The sequence below is a fragment of the Triticum urartu genome, chromosome 5A, assembly GCF_056163025.1.
Source record: "Triticum urartu cultivar PI428250 chromosome 5A, HENAU_Tu73, whole genome shotgun sequence".
NCBI lineage: Eukaryota > Viridiplantae > Streptophyta > Magnoliopsida > Poales > Poaceae > Triticum > Triticum urartu.
This window is the reverse complement of record NC_141877.1, coordinates 300,469,383-300,475,319: the sequence shown is the minus strand read 5'-3', so window position 1 is coordinate 300,475,319 and position 5,937 is coordinate 300,469,383. Positions and strand designations below refer to the sequence as shown.

The 5,937-nt window shown below is 56.0% G+C and overlaps 1 pseudogene; it reads right to left on the bottom strand.

Annotated features, from left to right (window-relative positions):
* Positions 1-3,977: 3,977 nt before the first annotated feature.
* Positions 3,978-5,420, bottom strand: LOC147971131 (uncharacterized; annotated as a pseudogene).
* Positions 5,421-5,937: the final 517 nt, after the last annotated feature.

The following is a 5,937-nucleotide window of genomic DNA, read 5'->3' as shown; positions in this document are numbered from 1 at the left end:
ATTATATGCATCAGCTCCGAATCATGTCTTGGGTCAATAGTTGGGTTTGCCCGTCTCCCATGTTTTGGTACCTTACGTTCTGCTATATCAGCTAAGGTAGCACTGGGAGAACTACTGCGATTGTGCCCCGGTTCATCTGGGCTAAGCACCCCCAGTAGAGAAAGCTAAAACTGACTATCATGATAAGGCGAGAGTTGGTCGCTGTTCGAGAGGTCTCGAGTCCCTAAAGACTTATGCCGCTTAGAGCGAGGAGTCGGCTTTGTCCGGCTTAAGGCGTGTATAGCGCCCCAAATTCGGCCTTCCGAATACTAGGGGCTTCGCCAAAATTTAAAATTGTAGACTTCTATGGCTAAGTGAGAGTGATAAAGCATTATAGTTTGATTGCCTTGTTCGTTGTGCTGAGCGCCTCCCTCGAAGGACCCAACAATAGGAAAAAGAGTGCTCAGATTTATCCCGAACACCCCAGCACTCGTGGCATGGGGGTAGAAGCAGACGACTGGCCATCTCTCAGATTTGATAAACAGCCGCACAGAAGGTAATATTTTAAATTCAAGCAAGCGTTGCATAGCGCATATGAACAAGTTTTCATAATACAGGATCACGCGAGCAAGTTCATTCAAAAATTACATTCTTCGCACACTCGTCCGCCACAAGACGGGCACCCTTCAGGACACCCTCATAATACATCTCGGGGTGGCGATGCTCCTTGCCCTGCGGCGGCCCCTCCTTCACCAGCTTCTCAGCGTCCATCTTGGCCCAGTGCACCTTTGCACGGGCAAAAGCCTGGCGGGCACCTTCGATACAGACGGACCGCTTGATGACTTCCAGCCGTGGGCAGGCATCCATAAGCCGCCTCACCAGGCCGAAGTAGCTATTGGGAAGGGAGTCGCCGGGCCACATCCGGACTATAAAGCCCTTCATGGCCTGTTCGGCCGCCTTGTGCAGCTCGACCAGTTGCTTCAGCTGGTCGCTCATAGGCATCGGGTGTTCGGTCCCAGTATACTGAGACCAAAACAACTTCTCCGTAGAGCTTCCCTCCTCGACCTGGTAATATTTCACGGCATCCGACACACTGCGGGGCAAATCTGCGAATGCTCCTGGAGAGCTCCAGACTCAGGTAAGTAACAAGTAATTTACATTCACATGCTTGCTTTGCATATTGAATGCCTTACCCGCCGCTATCTTCCTCATCGCCTCAATCTCCTGGAGGGCCTTTTGGGCTTCGGCCTTGGCATTCTTTATGCTCTCGAAGGCCGCGGCAAGCTCGGACTCTCATGTCTTTGAGTCAAGCTCCAAAGCCTCGTGCTTCTTCACGAGAGCCTGGAGCTCTTGCTGCACCTCGCCCACCCGTGCCTCTTGCTTTTCCTGCTCGGTGTGCTCCTTGGCCGCTTTGTCTTCGGCCTCGGACAGCGCTTGCTTCAGGGTCGCCACTTCGGTCATGGCCCCTGGAACATTCATGATGATCCTGTCGTTTCGCAACCACATTTTCTTTTATATATAGACAAGGTATTACTTACCTTTGTTCTCGTCGAGCTGCCTCTTGGCAAGGCCGAGCTCTTTCTCGGACCCCTCGAGGTCCTGCTTCAGTGTGGCAACCTCCACAGTCAGTGCGGCAGAGGTCAGGAGCGAAGCCTGCATACGCATACAGACATACTTATATTAGACTCCTGTAGATATTATTTGATCCTCTATTCGGCTTTTCTTTGTGAACACCAAACAGAGCATCAGGGGCTACTGTCTATGCGGTAATATTTTTCCTATATTTTAAATACTTACCTCAAAGCCTGTTAGAAGGCTAGCACAGGCTTCAGTCAGTCCGCTCTTGGCGGACTGAACCTTCTTGATCACCGCACTCATAATAGTGCGGTGCTCTTCATCGATGGAAGTGCCGCGAAGCGCTCCCAGCAGGTTGTCCAGTGCCTCTGGATGGACAAAGGTCACCGGCACGGGCGGCTTGCCCCTTTTGGAAGGGGGCCGCCTGCCCAAGTCCGGAACCACTGGAGGTTCTGGCGCAGTGTTCGGCTGAGAGCCAAACTTGGAGCCCCCGGGAGCCTTGCTCCCTTTTCTCCTGGAGTCCGGAAGGTCGCCTTGAGGCACCTCTGGACTATCTCCCCCTGGCTCGGTGCCCCTTGAGACAATACCTCGGCATTGTCCGTAGAGCAAGGAGGAAGAAGGCGTGGGTAGAAAAAGGTGAGATCTTATCCCTATATATGGGCGACTAAAACTATGCACCCCCACTAGCCTGGTAAAACTCAATTATCCCCCAAGCGCCATGATTGATGGCGCGGTTGGGTTACCCACGTCCGTATTGATGAGAATCCTGCAATAAGGGGAACACGATCTCTGCTTTGACAAGACGTGTCAAGAAACCGCCTCGCGTTATGTGCGGGGCTGGTTATAGAAAAACGGTTCAAATGATTACCAGGCCGTGGCGTGATGTCATGCTGCCAAAACGTGTCAGCAGATTAGATTTGTGGTAATATTATTCTCTCTATGGTGGTATGTGGAACTTATTTTGCAGGGTCGGACACTATCCTTGTATTCAAACTCTTCCGTGGTGTATTCGGAGGAGGAACCCGCCTTGCAATGCCGAAGATGACACTGCACACCGGACTCATCGTCATTGAAGTCTGGTTCAGGGGCTACTGAGGGAGTCTTGGATTATGGGGTCTCCGGATAGCCGGACTATATCCTTTGGCCGGACTGTTGGACTATGAAGATACAAGATTGAAGACTTCGTCCCGTGTCCGGATGGGACTCTACTTGGCGTCGAAGGCAAGCTAGGCAATACAGATATGTATATCTCCTCCTTTGTAACCGACCTTGTGTAACCCTAGCCCCCTCCGGTGTCTATATAAACCGGAGGGTTTTAGTCCGTAGGACAACATACAATCATACCATAGGATAGCTTCTAGGGTTTAGCCTCTCCAATCTCGGGGTAGATCTACTCTTATACTACTCATATTATCAAGAATAATCAAGCAGGACGTAGGGTTTTACCTCCATCAAGAGGGCCCGAACCTGGGTAAAACATCATGTCCCCTGCCTCCTATTACCATCCGCCTTAGACGCACAGTTCGGGACCCCCTACCCGAGATCCGCCGGTTTTGACATCAACACTAGCCTACTCATGCGAGGGATTCTAAAGAAAGACAACCGGCGCGTGGCTCCCGTGATAACGAGGGCGGTCGCGGGCGGGGTATCAAATAAGCGCATGATAGTCATAGAATATCTTAAGCACAGCGACAGGTTAGCTCAGATAGGTTTAAGGACAATACATTCCATCGGGACAGACCCGAGCGGCATGGGGATGATGCAGCCCGAGGGGCGCCCCCAGTAGGGTAAGCTAAAGATGCAAAAGGATACATGCCGCAGGGACAGGCACATGCGACCTGGGAATAATAGACCCCGAGGGGCGCTCCCAGCTGAATAAACTTAGAAAATGTCACCTGGTTTCATTCTCGAAGGAATGTTGGGGTAGCTGAAGGCGCGCACTGAAAAAGTCGCTCCTCATGAGCCGCCAAGACCCCGAGCCTCGGGAGGCTCTAGGGGCTCAGGTGGTTCCTTGAGGATCGTCTCCATCTCCACCAGGACCGCGTGATGCCTAGCCTCCTGGCCTGCGAGGATGCTTCGTAGATGCTACTGGTAGGTGATAGTCGCGTTCGGCAAGCCAAACGGCATGCGAACATAACTGTGAGGTGGGCCCTTGCACTGGCCAGCGTGCGACGGCCAGAAGCACTTCTGAGACGTGGCCCTATTGAGCCCTGGAATGTTGAGGCAGACGCGCAGCCCGCCATCCTCACCTGGATGGGGAGCTGCACCGGGTGGACGGCGGTCGCCGTGTATGGTCCTTGCTTCTTGAAGCTCCTGAATTGCCTGGGTGATGTACTCCTGGGCACCTGGCACTCCTTGCCTTGTGCCCTCTTGAGGCAAACATGTCGCAAAGCACGCCTCCATGTCGTGCCCGAGCGCCTCCCTCATGATGTTGGCCAGGTCTGAGGCCCTCTAGAAGAGAGCCCCCGAGCCCTGCCCGAGGAGGGCACCGGGCGCGCCTTCCTATGCGAGGGAGGGAGGCGCCATAGGTGCGGGCACTGATCCTCAGATGGCGCTGCTAGAGACATCGCCCCCCTAAGGCCCTGTGCGGAGTAGCTGCTTCTTCTTCTTGGGATGGCCTCGGGAGGGTACTGCGTGCCCTCGCTGTCAGGGTCTTCGATTGCTGCAGCTTGCAAGGAGCGCTCGAGGGAGCATACCGCATCTCTTTCTTCGCAGGGCACTGTGATGATTTTGCCGCTTCCTGGCATCTTGAGGACGTTGTAGCCATGGTGGGTCACTGCCATGAACTTGGCTAATGCTGGGTACCCAAGGATGGCATTGTACGGCAGACGGATGTGGGCGACGTCAAAGTCGATGAGCTCGGTGTGGTAGTTGTCGCACTAGCCGAAGGTGACAGGGAGACGAACTTGCCCTATCGGGGTGGTGGAGCCGTCGGTCACTCCTGAGAAGGACTTGGTAGGCTGTAGTTGATCATAGGGTACTTGAAGGCCGTCGAACGTCTCGACGAACAGGACACTGAGCCCCGCGCCGCCATCGATGAGGGTCTTGGTGGCTTGGACATTGCTGATGACGGGTGAACGGAGCATCGGGAGGACGCCGGCAGTCGCCGCGCATTTGAGCTGGTCCGCTGAGCTGAAGGTGATGGCGTACTTGGACCACCTGAGCGGGCACGTGGCCTCGAGCCTGCGAAGGGCCGCGTTCACCTCGCGAGAGAACTGCTTGAAGATGCACTGGGAAGCCGGGGCCTGAGCACCGCCCAAGATGCAAGCGATGGCGCGTGGCTCCTGGAAGCCCCCAGCCCCCTCGTCCTGATGGTGGTCATCGTTCCTTCTTGGTGGTGGCGGCAGCAGAGGGAGGCCAGGATTGCCCTGAGGATGGTCCTTGCGAGGCTGGTCGTGCCAGGTGCCCTCACGAGGCTGCTCCTGCCAGTGGTCCTCACAAGGCCGGTCGCGCCACTCCTGGCTAGGGCCACGGTTGTCCCGGCGTCCTCCACTTCGTCCTCCTCCTCGGCCGTAGCCCTGGTCGTTGCGCTCGGGGCGTCGACCGAAGCGTCCATCTCGGCTGGCCCTGAGCTCTTGACAATCATTGGTGTTGTGGCTGTGTACGTTGTGGAAAGCGCAAAACAAACGGCTGCTTTTGGACGACTCGGGGTGGTCCCGCCCGCGCTTCGTGTCCGGCTCCGCCGCGAGCACGGCTACTCCCTTGCGCTTCACGTCCTTGACCCTGGCTTTCTTCTCTTCTGGGTCGGTAGCAAGGAGCTCGAGGAGGGAGAGACGCCCTTCCTCAGCTCTTGCACACTTGGTCGCCAGGTTGAACAGCTCTAGAGTCGTGCATAGCTCCTCGTGGATGGCAAGCTCCTCCTTCATCTTGACATCGCGGACGCCATCGGAAAACCATGAGATGATGGCCTCGTCCGTCACCTTGGGGATCTCAAGGCGGACGCTGTTGAAGCGTTGGATGTACTTCTGTAGGGTCTCCTTTGGCTGTTGCTTGATGCGGCGCAGGTCACCCGCGGCCGGAGGGCGGTCGCGAGTGCCCTAGAAGTTGGCGATGAAGCGGTCGCGCATCTCACCCTGGGAGGAGATTGGTCCCACGAGCAGGTTCAGGAGCCACGAGCGGGCGCCATCCTTGAGAGCCATGGGAAACCAGATTTCCATGACTTTTTCGTCGTCGTTGGCCGCCTCGATGCTCAACTCGTAGAGCTGCAGGAACTCCGCGGGGTCGGGGGTGCCATCGTAGCACGAAGGCAGGTCCGGCTTGAACTTGCCTGGCCAAACGATGGTGCGCAGCTGGGGAGTGAAGGTGCGGCAGCCTACTGTGGCCATCAGGGCCCTCTGGAGGGGCGGAGCCTGCCCTTGATGTCCACGCACCGCCGCCGCAGGT